This window comes from Haliotis asinina, chromosome 6, assembly GCF_037392515.1.
Source record: "Haliotis asinina isolate JCU_RB_2024 chromosome 6, JCU_Hal_asi_v2, whole genome shotgun sequence".
In the NCBI taxonomy this organism is placed as follows: domain Eukaryota; kingdom Metazoa; phylum Mollusca; class Gastropoda; order Lepetellida; family Haliotidae; genus Haliotis; species Haliotis asinina.
The window spans coordinates 19,035,212-19,049,380 of record NC_090285.1 but is presented as its reverse complement, the minus strand read 5'-3'; the positions used below and the strand labels follow the sequence as shown (position 1 = coordinate 19,049,380).

Below are 14,169 nucleotides of genomic sequence, written 5' to 3'. Positions count from 1 at the left end.
GCATGTCAGATAAATGTGGACCGATAGCATTAATTGTACATGTGTTTTGACTTTTGTCACTTTGGTGAAAACCATGACAAGTGTTTAGTGCAGACAAACCTAGAAATAATTCTTGGGATTCAAACCCATAATCACCTGCTGTGCAAGTGGTTGTGTAATGAGTTTGGACCAGATAATCAAGTGATTGATGTACTGAGTGTGAGTGTGTGCACAGGGTATGTTTATCTGCACCAACCAAGTTTTTTTGTATTTTTTTTAAATTGAGCGAAAGAACAAAGGTAGAGTATTTCACGGACATGGGAAAAATGTCCCCCAAATGCCACATCAGGTTATGTAAAATTGGATTATTTATCATTGTGTTAACATTCTGCGATTCTAATGGGAGAAACATGTACTTAGTGTGTGAGAGAACCTGCTAGTAGTAGTACCTTAATACCTGGATACTATGCCACAGACACAAGGATACCTCACAGATACAGTGATGGTTATCTTAGGAGGCGACTAACATGATTGGCCAGGCTTGCTGACTTGGTTAACACGCCATCTTATCCCATTGAACATCATGCTGTTGATCACTGGAGTGTTTGGTACTGATTTGATTATTTATCAGCTGCTGCCATATAGCTCGCACATTGTTGAGGGCAGCATTAAACACAAACCCACAGAAGACTTGGTGCCACCCTGTCCTTAGTCAAAGTCACGGACAGGCTAGTACCACCACTGCAGTCAAGTAGTACCACCATTTGAGTTCTTGTAAAAAAATGATTAAGCCTACAACCAACTGCTTTTTAACCAATGTTTGCTTCTTCTAGGCTTCAGGGTAAAAGTTCCGCCCGTACCCCCACCCCCAACCCTAAATATACATTTAACAAACTAGAACAGGTATTGAAAACAATCAATGAATTTATTTCAGTGTTGGAATAATGCACCTGGGAAGGTGGAAATATATTATGTGAAAAGATGGGGTACTGGCAGAACTCTTTCTGGAGTCAGATTATCTATACATCATACATACCTTATTTCCATGATGTCAGATTGACCTTGGTTCAAATCCTTTGTCATTTCATGTATGAGTACCTCAGCTCAAGTGTATTATCACACTTTTCTTTAAAAAAAATCAACAAAAACGAAAGAAAAACCTTTAAGAAAATCAAACACATCTTGAGAGTAAATGATATGTTGGATTTTGATGTTTTACAAGTTTAAGAATATTTGGCTCTGCTTTCAGAGAATCCCTTCTCTTCAAACAAGGTTGGTCAGTACAATTTTCAAGGCGGTAACATTGTGTTTCTGATAAACACAAAGTGTTGTGTAGCAGCATTCCACCATGGGGAACGTCTGCTGGGTTTTGTGAAAATATATACTGGGCGCATGCGTAGTCATAGTGTGCGTGTTGCACGAGCAGCAGGCAGCGTGGGCGAGATTGACAATAGTATGACACAATCACCTTAGGATATATAAGAAGTACATGTGTTGCAAGCTAAGACACATTTTTCGAAAGGTTAACGAGGGGTGCACCTGATTAACTCAAGCTCAGTTTGGGCTTAGTACAACGAATTCCTTTTTCTCTAACGAGTATGCCTTGTACTAGAGAGGGGTGCGTGATAGTAAAACGGCATAAAATATCATTGTACCATGACTTCAGTAAATACTGGATTGTGATTGGTTAATCAAAGTCATCCAGAGGTATATAATCACGTTATATACCTCTGATTTTCAAACACATCATGTACTTGTTTCAAATCTGAATAACACGGTTATGGTAGACCGTTATATACCTCTGGTTTCCCAACACAGTATGTTTATATCCTAATTATTAAAGAACTTCGTATTTTGGTAATTTTCCTAGCAGTGATCCCGAACGTGAGTGAGTTTTATTTTCGCCGCGTTTAACAACATTCCTGGAATATCACTGCCGGGGACACCACAAATGGGCTTCACACATTGTATCCATGTGGGGAATCGAACATGGGTCTTAAGAGGTCTAGATGATCCTCAGGGTAAGGTCGTACATATTGTCGACGATGGATTCGAATATGAACGAGCGACCATTAACGACACTACCAGTTTAAGTTTGATGTTTGATAATCTGAATGGAGTGAGTTTGGTGTTAAGCCGTTCTAGCAATATTCCAGCAATATGACAAAAGAAGACACAAGTGAGTGAGTTTACTTTTACGCCGCTATCAGCAATATCCCAGCTATATGGCGGCGGTCTGTAAATAATCAAGTCTGAACCAGCAAATCCTGTGATCAACAGCATGAACATCGATCTGCACAAATGGGAATCACTGACGTGTCAACCAAGTCAGCGAACCTAACCACCCGATGCCGTTTGTCGCCCTTTGTGACAATCATGGGTTGCTGAACACTTATTCCATCCCTGATTTTCACGGGTTCCGGAGACGCCAGAAATTGGCTACACGTGGGAAATCGAACCCGGGCATGACGAGCGAACGCTTTACCCACAAGTCTATCGCACCAATATCCATGAAACATACACCTTATCAAAATAAATATGAGCGGATATTTAAATTGGTCCAGTGACGTTAAATTTGTGCGTATTTTGAGCATAATATTTGATCAACATATAGTAAATTAATATTTACAAGGGAGAACGAAAATTTAAATGATAACACACTTAATTTTTAAAAATATTTAATTGCCCTTCCATGAGTTACATGGACGCTGAAAGGAGACCGCACACACTCACACAGTCAACACACTTAAGGAAAATTTATAAAGGCAAACCTTTCAAACGTACTTAAAGAAATCTTAAATCAGAACGACACAAAACAAGCGCGATCTTTCAATCAGTTTTCAGAGCCTGGAATGGTATGTACGACATGGAAACGTCTCTTTACTTCGTCTTTTAACTCTTTAAAGTACAGATAATTTTTTTACTCCGAGTTTGCGTCTTTCAAAAAACGGTTGATTACTTACATGTTAATTTCTAGGTTAGTCCCGTCACGACAACCCAAAAAGTAAAAGCATCCTTTGATTTGATCACGTGACATTCCACTTACCGAGTGAGTAACTTGAATACGAGGCTGTTTAAAAATACCTGTCAAGCTGACAAGCTTCATCACGACTTCTAGTCATAGTTAAATACTTGCTTCTGAAAAACAAAATTGATAAAAGAATACGTCTGCTTCTACGCGTCGTAAGTGGATCGCATTTCAGACGTGAATACCTCTTGAGTTTCTCGCTTAGAATTATGAATCATATCCCTGAACGCCAGAACTGATTATATAGAAATTACAGATTGCAAAATAACTGGTACTTTCTGCGATGAAAAATTCAATGCATTGCAAGAAAAGAAACAAAGAAACAAACAGATATCTTGGTGTCACTTTGATTGATCGTTAGTGGAAGGGGAATACTATCTTGTGATTCACAGTAACGTCATCTTAGAAGGGCGTTTTATATACATACACGCGTTATATAAATAACGAACCGGTTACATGTCCACGAAATGACGTAACGCGGAGGCGTTAGTGTCGTCAGCGTTCTTGTGAAGATTCAGGCGTTGCTTATCGAGTTGGTAAACTTTCCCCCGAACGTGTCTCGTGGAAGCTTAGTCGATATGGAAAAAGACCTAGAATGTCATTCTAGGCTGCATAAATCCGACAGAATGACAAATTAGAAATGATTATTACGAATAATAGTATGGTATTTAGAGTTCAAGTTTGAAAACGTGTGTGTGTGTGCGTGCGTGCGTGTGTATTGCAGTATTCCGGCAATATCACAGCATGGGCTCACATGCATGGTACTAATGTCCGGGACCGAACCCGGATCTTCGGCGTGATGAACGAACGCTTTAACCACTAGACTACCCCACCGCACTTGAATAAGTGTAAATGGTGTGGTGCACCATGTCTATGCATGAACAATCAAACACCGCTGTGTCGAAGTTGAAAAGACGTGCATAAACAGTTCGAGTTAACCGAGAAATGCTGTCTAAATACAGAATACGCAGGGACCACGCTTTCACGTCGAAACAAACTTGACACATCTGTTGTCGACCGTACCTATGTGAGCTTTTTCTGCTGTCTAGCAAAGTATTCTTTAATGAAAGTTATAATAAATGAATTAATTAATGACTTTTATCCCATCCACCATTGAAGTTCGCCGAGCAGGATCTGTCTTCTCATGAAAGAACACCTAAACCAAACATTCACGTCTCATGGGAATCACACACTGTCAAGCTACATCTAGTTTTAAGTGTTCACAGATGGTTTGTACAATTTGAAAAATGTAAAGTATAAGGAATATAAGTTTCTCCTTTCCACATTTCTGACATAAAACAGGATCCTTTTTCTGTTAAAAGGTTTTGCGGTGGATTTCCGTGTTGATCTACTTGTAAAGGCAGTCTTTGATCTACCACGATCGTAACTCCCTTATTTAACACATTCACACAGCAGTTGGTGCTCTGAACAAGTAGACGCTGGTTTCTCTCAGTACATGTGGATCCTGCATTCAGATAGTCATGTTGTCAAAGATTTTGAAATTAGTTCACCTGCCACAAACACATACCTACATGATGCAGACAAACTAACGATGAAGTAGCCGGGAAAATCTCGGATTCGAACCTGTGTAAGACAATGAAAACACTCAAACTGTAGGAAGTAACAAGGACAGATACATACACTTAAAAGAGTAGGGGAACTTCATTTTTATTTTAAGATATATCGGAGTAATCAATGTTGATGTAATAAATGTTTTGAGAGTGCATCATCATTTGCAATTCCTTATGACCATACTTGTTTGTATATTAATCACTCTGTCGGTGTATGACGTGGAATTCGCATGCGTAAGATTTTCATTTTCAAACAAAGAAACACCTCTAGGATTAACACTAACATATGAGTGTTGCAAAATGATTGTCAAAATTAATGGTCTGTAGCTACTATGGTTTATCGACCTTCTCTCAATTATAATGTGAGTGAGTGAGTTTAGTTTTACGCCGCACTCAGCAATATTCCAGCTATATGGCGGCGGTCTGTAAATAATCGAGTGTGGACCAGACAAACCAGTTACCAACAACATGAGCATTGATCAGCGCAATTGGGAATCGATGACATGTGTTAACCAAGTCAGCGAGCCTGACCATCCGATCCCGTTAGTCGCCTCTTACGACAAGCATAGTCGTCTTTTATGGCACGCATGGGTTGCTGAAGGCCTATTCTACCCCGGGGACCTCTCAGTTATAAAGGTAGCAACTGTTTAATCACGTTTTATCTCTCACTTGTATAAATTGTTACGTAAACAACTCATCGTCATGACGCATGTTTATATTTATGTATATTTGTAAATATTGAAAACCACCAAATGTGGTTTATGAGAGAAAAGTTTAAGTTAAAGTATTTAGTTCTAAAGAAGCAAACATTATAATTGTTTTGAAAAGAATTCTCGCTTATCTTTAGCTTTTGGCGGTACTCCCCTACTTAGCTCGGGAAAACCGAAATATACACTTTAGTCTTCCTGGGACTCACTCACTGGAGCATACAGTCCAGTGATCAACAGCATGAGCATCGATCTACACAAATATGGTATCACTAGATATTTTCTGTGACATGCATTTGTAATGAATGCATTGGTTGCATGCATATTCTACTGATCAAAATTAAGAGAAACTTAAGAAAGGTAATCACTTAAGAAATTTTAAATATTACAAATCAGGAAACGGTACATAGTCAATCGTTAATTGGACGCACCAACGCTCTCTCTTGAATGTTTAGACTTAAACCTGTGAGAGGTGCGAGGACGCTTCAGAGTCCATCTGGCTGACTCTCATTCAAATATTGTTACTTTCAGGATATAAATACAACTTGCACTTGTTTAAATCCGTTCTACCCACTTTATCCCGTTTTGTGAATACTGTACTTCCTGCTCGGAATTGTCGATAAATCCGTAGGATTCACAGTTTATTTGCTAATTGCCTCCATGCAAGAAAGCAAAATAGAGTTTGTCACAGACGTGAGAAATATTGTAAAAATAGTAAAAAAGAAAGTTTTCTTCTTGTTAGAGAAAGTTTAACTTCTTAGCTTAGTTCTTCTTTGTGTTGAACATACATGTCAAGGAACACACCAAACGTTAACACTCCATTCATGCTAAGTGTGAAAAAGTAGATACTCTTTGTGGAAATTGCAATTTTTATATTTCTTACACCTTCCTTTAGCCGTATTGGGTAAATTGCAAGTTTTGCCATATTAAGAAAAATCCACTTTGAGATTCGCGAATCTTCTGCACTTACGCACCTTGTCCACAAGAGGTTTTGCACTAGCTAATACTGTTCTTATATACCAGTGTGAAACGCTCATATCTCGCAGTTCTATTTGAGCTTCATCGCATCGTCGTCAGTTTGCGCCTCAGCGTCATGAACGACGTCCATTTCCCGGCTTTGAGATCTCTTCATTGACGGTATGTCCCCAGGGATATCCCTCTTCTTGTCGCGTGAGGCATTCTTATGTCGCTCTGATGTGAATGTTTCCGGAAATCGTCGGTATTACGACAAAGAGGGAGAGGAGATTTGTTAGAGTCGTGAAGGTGGGTGGACTGGTTCAGCTCCTGGATAGAGACGCAATGGTTCCACGTTATCAGAATTGTTACACCTGGGCTTGCACCTGTGATGTCCACAGGTGAAACACGTACTAAGTGCAACATCGCTTACCTCATGACCTCATTAGCGGAAGATCATTAGGATGTTAGTGCAACCTTAATAATTCCATTCAGCCATCATATAATTCTGAAAGAAAAAGTAACCGTGCTCTGAAACACAATATAAACTAAAACAAGAGTGGGCGTCTTAACAAAGACTTACACATGGATATATGATCATGAAGCTAAATTTATCGAAAGATTTCGAATGTTTTATGAAAAAGATCTGGACATTGTTCCAAATCAACGCAAGAAATCTTTACATTGGAAACAATTTAAGGTCAGTGATGCAGTCCATTCTTAATTGTCTTGGGTACTAATTACTATAACATAGATTCGTTAATTAGTCAGGACCAGTATGTGTGCATTTTAAACTGTTGAACTATCAATGGTATGCCTTGGATTAGCAGACCCGTGAAAATCAGGGTTAGAATTGATCTTCAGGGACCCATGCTTGTCGTAGGAGGCGACTGACGGGATCTGGTGGTCAATCTTGCTGACTTGCTTGACACATGTCGTATCCCATTTGCGTTGATCGATGTTCATGCTGTTGATCACTGGATTGTCTGGTCCAGGCTCGATTATTTACAGACCACCGCCATGTAGCTGGAATATTGCTGGGTGTGGCGTAAAATTAAACTCACTCTCTGGTGTCTTCGGCTATAACATTGCAGAAATATTGCAAAAAACGGCGCAAAGCCAAACTCACTCACTCCATTCATATTATTAAATGTTCAGACGTTCAGCAAAAAAATAACACTGTCACCGCTAGAAGTCCGCAATCAATGCAGCCCTCATCGCCAAACAACCTCGCGCCATGCGCGTCTTTACAATGAGACGATGTTACTTGACTCTGTGAATCCCATCTTTTTACTGGACATGTGTTGTATTCTTCAGCTTACAGAGATACAGGCATGGAGATTTGTATGGCATTTTCATTCACAAGGAAGAAAACAATATGAAGACAAGGTGCTACATCCTAAGTGAGGATTATTCTGTTTGAGGGAGAAGACGGTATGAAGACACAGGTTGTAGCATTATGGCTTGTCCTTCAACAGAAACATTTTTGTTTATTACACACACACACACACACACACACACACACACACACACACACACACACACACACACACACACATATATATACATATGTGTGTGTGTGCGTATGAGAGAGAGAGAGAGAGAGAGAGAGAGGGAGAGAGAGATGTAACCAGGTGCTCACCAGGTTCCCAGTTGCGTTGATCGATGTTCATGTTGTTGATCACTGGATTGATCGATGTTCATGTTGTTGATCACTGGATTGATAGATGTTCATGTTGTTGATCACTGGATTGATCGATGTTCATGTTGTTGATCACTGGATTGTCTGGTCCAGGCTCGATTATTTACAGACCGCCCCATACAGGTGGAATATTACAGAGTAAGCATACAAATCCTTTGTTTAGTTGATAGAGCACACTATGGTCAAGTCCTCGGGCCGAGTCAGATCAAACCACGGTTAGAATATTCACGGCGTGTTCGGCTGCATGGCGAGCCGAATCGGGGATGATGGCACAAGGACTGGGCAGCGAGGAGTCAGTGCACTGTGTGGGGTCATCTGTTTCCTCAGTAGGTACAGCTAAACCAAACAATCTCCGAAACCAAATTCCTGTACATATATGTGTAACTGACTGTAGTCAAGAAACGGGCTTCGCACATAGTACCCATGATGGGTATCGAACCCGTGGATTCCGGTTCAGTTAAGAATTCTCCAGTAGAACCTGGACTTTAGTAGGGCTGTGTATTGGCAAATACATTGTACTGTGATATATTGTGATTCCATTGGCAAATTAAATGTTTGACAGGAAGTACCACTAATTGAACATGTTGATCCTATTTTCTAGATTAGTCCCTAAACATATATTTTATAAGAGCAATCTCAAAACTAAGATGCATAGTCAGGGATTCTGTTCTCTTTTTTATTCAATTTATAGCATTTGAAAAAGAAGGAAACCTTCTTGTGAATGAAATTTTGATTCAAAACGTAAAGAAAATTACACACACACACACACACACACACACACACACACACACACACCAACCCCCCCACCCCACCCCCCCCAACCCCCAACAAACACACACACACACACACACACACACACAAATGGATTAAAAATAAAAAAATAAAAGAATATACGATCTTTACCCAATATACCGGTTCTCAGAAATAATATTGCAACACGTATCGTTTGAAAAGCATATTGCGATGTACCGATATACCGGTAATACCGTGCAGCCCTAGTCGTAAGTAGTTATGATTCTAACAACTGAGTGCGACTGACTCGTACGGCATACACTCTGACCTATTCATATCATTTTCTTCTAATGTTCTCACAACCTAACAATAGTCATATGACAAATAGGTGTTCTTAACTTCTTTTGAGCGTAATACATATACCAAGTGTCCTGTCAAGCGCCTTCAAGTGTGAATTTCACTTGGATCGTTTAGTTGATATCGTTTACAGCTTGCCGTTTGAAATCGATGGCCCTGTAATGGGAGGTTTCATTTAATGACGTCAAACGAAGCTGAATTTGCTAAATAGGGGTTAAAATTAAACAAGGTTATTTGGTTTACAATCACTTCAGGTGTGCTGGAAATCGATAACCACGTATGAGGATTGTCATATCACGTCGTTAAACGAGGCTGATGTCCCTCAGTGTCAAAATTACGGATACTGTTGGCCATGGACCTTGGCCCTTCATTGCTGGGAACTTCCAAACAATTCACCTTTTTCATATTCTACAAAACACTTCCTCCGAAGGAACGACCAGGGTTGTACAAAGAACAAGAATTAACCAGCGTTTTCAAAAATTCTACGCTCTCCAAAAACTGCCAATTACGAAAACATGAACGTCTGAAGAAGGCCTAATTGGGGTGGTGCCAAACACTACAAACAGCATTGATTTACTCATTTGTCTGGGGTTATGCAATTGTTGTGCAACCTTGGCCATGACAAGAACGTCCGATAATCTGGCACCCAACCCTAAACACGGCTTCCGCAACAACAACAACATCTGCTGCAGCGTTGTCGCTACCATATCGGTACACACAGACGTGAATTGTCCATGCCCATTTGGGAGGCAACTAGCTCCTTTTGCTCGCCTCCCGAATCTGTAAACAGATGCTGTCAATGGGGGATCTTTGCTCGCCAATCTCCAAATGACATTCTTTCACCAATTTAGAGCGGGAAGCAGCAGACGAGAAACAGACACGCCTGAAGTGGTATGTCTTCCTGTATCTTCACGGCTGTTGGTGTGAAAAGTTGTGCATTTTCTGAATTCTGTTCGACACGGCTTGGTTTAGGCAGGTCGTTGACGGATGTTCACTGTCAATATTATCAGTAGGTGATGGTTGTCCTACTACCCTGTCAGGTCGGTCGTTTCAAAGATGGCTTTTTGTGTAAGGAGAGGGAAGTATGTTTATAATTTCCTGTCCGGCTTCAAAGCCGTCCATCTACACTGACTGTGGTGTATTGAGTGGCCAACAGCATAGCGAGATATGATGGGATTACTGGAGAAATATTGACTCAGATACGAAACCTCAGTGGTTTACGGTTCGTGTCCACACCATTCGACATAGCTCTACATGTTTGTCCTATTCCCCGTAGACTGACCGCGCGTGTCGTATATTCCACACAGCTTATCACATATGCTGAATACTACATTCTCACTAAACAGGATGTTCGTACACTCAGGCTTGAACTCAGATACGAAATTCTGAAAAGCTTAACAGTGTACCATCATGTTACCGCCTCTGTAAGCGTCTCTGTAAGCGATGGGAAAAGGGTGGTGTTTGAAGTAAGACTACCGAAACACCGAATCTTGAAAGAAGGACATTTACAATGATATTCTTTATTTTATGTTTTGTATTTTTCATCTGCGTGACAGATCGTGACATATTTGAGTCACCGTACAGCGCCCATGAATCTCGAATATCAGTTCAATGGACCTTCTAGTCCCTTGTATACCGAAACGAGGTTGGCAGACTCAAGAAAGCCTACATAACTAGCGGCTTTTCTTGACATCTAGTGGTGCTAATGATTGGAAAAGAAAGAGTGGTAAATTATAATCTGCTAAACTAAACCACGAAGGAATACACTATCAGAGCCAAGAAAAAAATAATCAAAAAAAACAAAAACAGCAAAAACAAACAGAAAAACCTCAACTTTTGATTTCAATTCCGTTACTCGTTTCATTCTAACTTTTGAGCGTCCTAGCACTGCCTTAAAATCAGAAAGAAATCCCTCATCAAAGTGTTTAATGTTATATAATGGATATTAAACACACATCCCCCTTGTAGTGTAAAGTCTAAGTTATTGATTACAACAAGAAAGCATTCCATAGTTTTTCCTCACGGCGTTTACCAACAGAATAAAAAAAACCCCCAAGAGATCATACATTAGGAAACTTGTTGAAGTTCACTCTATTTTTAAGGCTTCCGTTAAAGCAATGTATTCGCTCCTATTTCCGTGCCGCATTCAATCGTGTTTAAATGTCGCCGTCATCGAAAAAAGAAAATGCCCCCACTTTAAAAAGAAACGAAAGTTTAAGAATGCGCCTTCCTGTCAGTGTCTAAGGCTCTTGTTCCCAGTCCATCGATAAGCTAGATGACTCTTAAAACAGTTGAAAATGGCAAAAAAGCGACCACTATTGACGTCCGCTTCTTTGATTCCAACTTTTTGGTTGAGTCGCGTGTAGGTTATCTTTGAAAAGAAGGGGGCTCCTTCAACACGATTGATGGTTGTGTCTGGTGCGTCCCTCTTCAACAATAGTCTAAGGATTTAGACGCGAAGTCTTTACAAAACATAGGAGAGTTTGTCAAAAATGCTTGTCTCCAGTATGGTGGATCACAAGCTCGCATTGAATATATCACGTGACTTTGAAGCAACCCAATCACACCCATATTGTGAGAAGGAATCAACCTTGAGACATGCTTGTGTGTTTAGATGCTTGAATAACCGAATTTGGATTATAGGTTTGTGCATAAAGTACACAACTCTGTCACACATCACCCGGTTGGAATTCCAACGCCATATTTGTGTTACATCGTGTTTCATCTATCACAGACAACAAATGATACTCTAAAAGATGTCGACATTGCATCTGATCTGTATATCATACAGCCAGTGACATATGAAATAGCAAGCGACATATCATCTAGTTTGCAGACATCGCTTATGATATGTGTTCTAGTTAGTATATCACAAAATAAACAACATATATTATAGCATATCACATAACAAACAACATATATTATAGCATATCACATAACAAACAACATATGTTGTAGTTACTATGTCATATGTCAAACAACATGTATTGTAGTTAGTATATCACATGGCAAACAACATAAATTGTAGTTACTATATCACATGTTTTTATGTTATAGTTACCATGTCACATAACAAACAACATATCGCATATCACATAACAAAAACATGTATTATAGTTACTATATCACATAGCAAACAACATATATTATTCACAAACAACATATATTATGGTTACTATATTACATAACAAACAACATATTTTACAGTTTCTATATAACGAACAACATATATTATAGTAACTCTATAGCATAACAAACTATATATTATAGTTACTTTATAACATAACAAACAACATATAGTTACTATATTGCACAACAAACAACACATTAGTTAGCATATCGCATGAAAAGTAACATTTCATTTAGGTAGTAAATGACAAAACTAGCGACAAAGAACAAACGTAGCAGATCTCATCGCTAGTATGATTGCACTTAGATTGTATATCACTAAGCAGACGACATATCATCATGGCAGTAAATCATATGGCAAGTGAGATATCTAGGAAGAAGAAACTCACATGGCGCTATGTAGAGAGCATGTCACATAGCAAGCGACGTATGTTCATGGCGCTATGTAGAGAGCATGTCACATAGCAAGCAACGTATGTTCATGGCGCTATGTAGAGAGCATGTCACACGGCCGGCAACGTATGTTCATGGCGCTATGTAGAGAGCATGTCACACAGCAGGCAACGTGTGCTCATGGCGCTATGTACAGAGCATGTCACATAGCAAGCAACGCATGCTATGGACAGCAACTAGTTTTGTTACGGATATAAGATATAGGTGGTATATTGAATAGCTAACAACATACCATGTTAGGTAGTATATCATATTGTTAGTGACATATCATGACAGGCGTAGTTGTAGTAGCTGTCATTTTAGCATAATAATCAAGTCTGGATCAGACAATCCAGTGATCAGCATCATGAACATCAATCTACACAACTGGGATACGATGATATGGGTCAACCAAATCAGCGATCCTGACCACCCGATCCCTTTAGCCTCCTTTTACGACAAGAATGGGTTACTGAAGATCAGTTCAACCGGATTTCTACAGGCCATCACAGTGGTATATCACGTAGCGCTCCATATATCATATTGCTTGTAAATCACGAACCGTTTTGTTTTAACAATCTCCGAAATACCAAATTCGTACGCATGCAGGTGCGCTGAGCTATAGTTCAGGATGTATCATAACATTTCAACCCCGCAATACTTTAATACGAGTTTCACATCTTCTGTGACACCGCACCGGAGTTCACAAAGCACTCAATAATGACCTCTGCAATTACTTCTGTAAAACCATACCCCAAATAGGACCCGCTGACTCGATACGACTAACACAGAGGAACGAAAAGATATCCTTTTTATCATAATGTTTTTTACAGTTTCCAAAGAGTAAAACAAACACCATGTTTACACGCTAGTCCATGGGGAGAACGAACTGCGCAACTGAAAACAATGGACAGTTACTGTGTCGTCATGTTCTGCAAATAGTTTTTACATTTCATATGTATTCAAACACACAGCCGATGTATAGCATTGTTGAAATAAACTAAGTCTTCTGAAAACGGTGTATTTTCATTGCAACTGTAAAAGGCACGCCAAGTTCAGCCAGCGAATGCGTTTGTATTGCCGCATTTGAATACACGATTGTTAGTGAGTGAGTTATGGTTCAATCCATTTTTCGTTGAAATTACCCAAATTCCAACAAGTGGCTTTTCATATTGAAAGCATCTTGAAAATCTAACCTGGGACTTCAAGGAGACAGTTGACGTTTTAGCCACCGCACCGAATATTTTGCAGAAAGAAGCAGTGTTTAAACTGTAGTTTACATGTAATATTTAATTTGTGATATGAAACTTTCTGTTTTACTGTTTTTCACTTGGTATTCTGACTTGTATGCATGAAGTATGTAAAATGTATATGTTCTTGTGGCTATGTAGCTAAAATATTGCCCGATATGGGACATATTCACTCACTCACTCCATAGTTTCCGATGTATACAAGAGAACATGTGTTGCCATGTTGTAGTCAGGTAGCTTATGGGAATACCTGCAAGTTTTTTTGATGAAAGCAAATCATATATTCTATAGTGTTCATTACTTGAAAGAGGTTTTAAAAATGTTCCAG

General features: G+C 39.4%; 1 protein-coding gene across 1 annotated transcript in view; it reads right to left on the bottom strand.

The window, feature by feature from the left end:
- Positions 1-1,352, bottom strand: part of LOC137287399 (profilin-4-like) — a 37,653-nt gene extending 36,301 nt beyond the window's left edge. The window contains exon 1 of the mRNA XM_067819665.1: positions 1,016-1,352. The gene's annotated coding sequence lies outside the window, so the exon portion shown is untranslated. The remainder of the gene's footprint in view (positions 1-1,015) is intronic.
- Between the last annotated feature and the right edge of the window lie 12,817 nt (positions 1,353-14,169).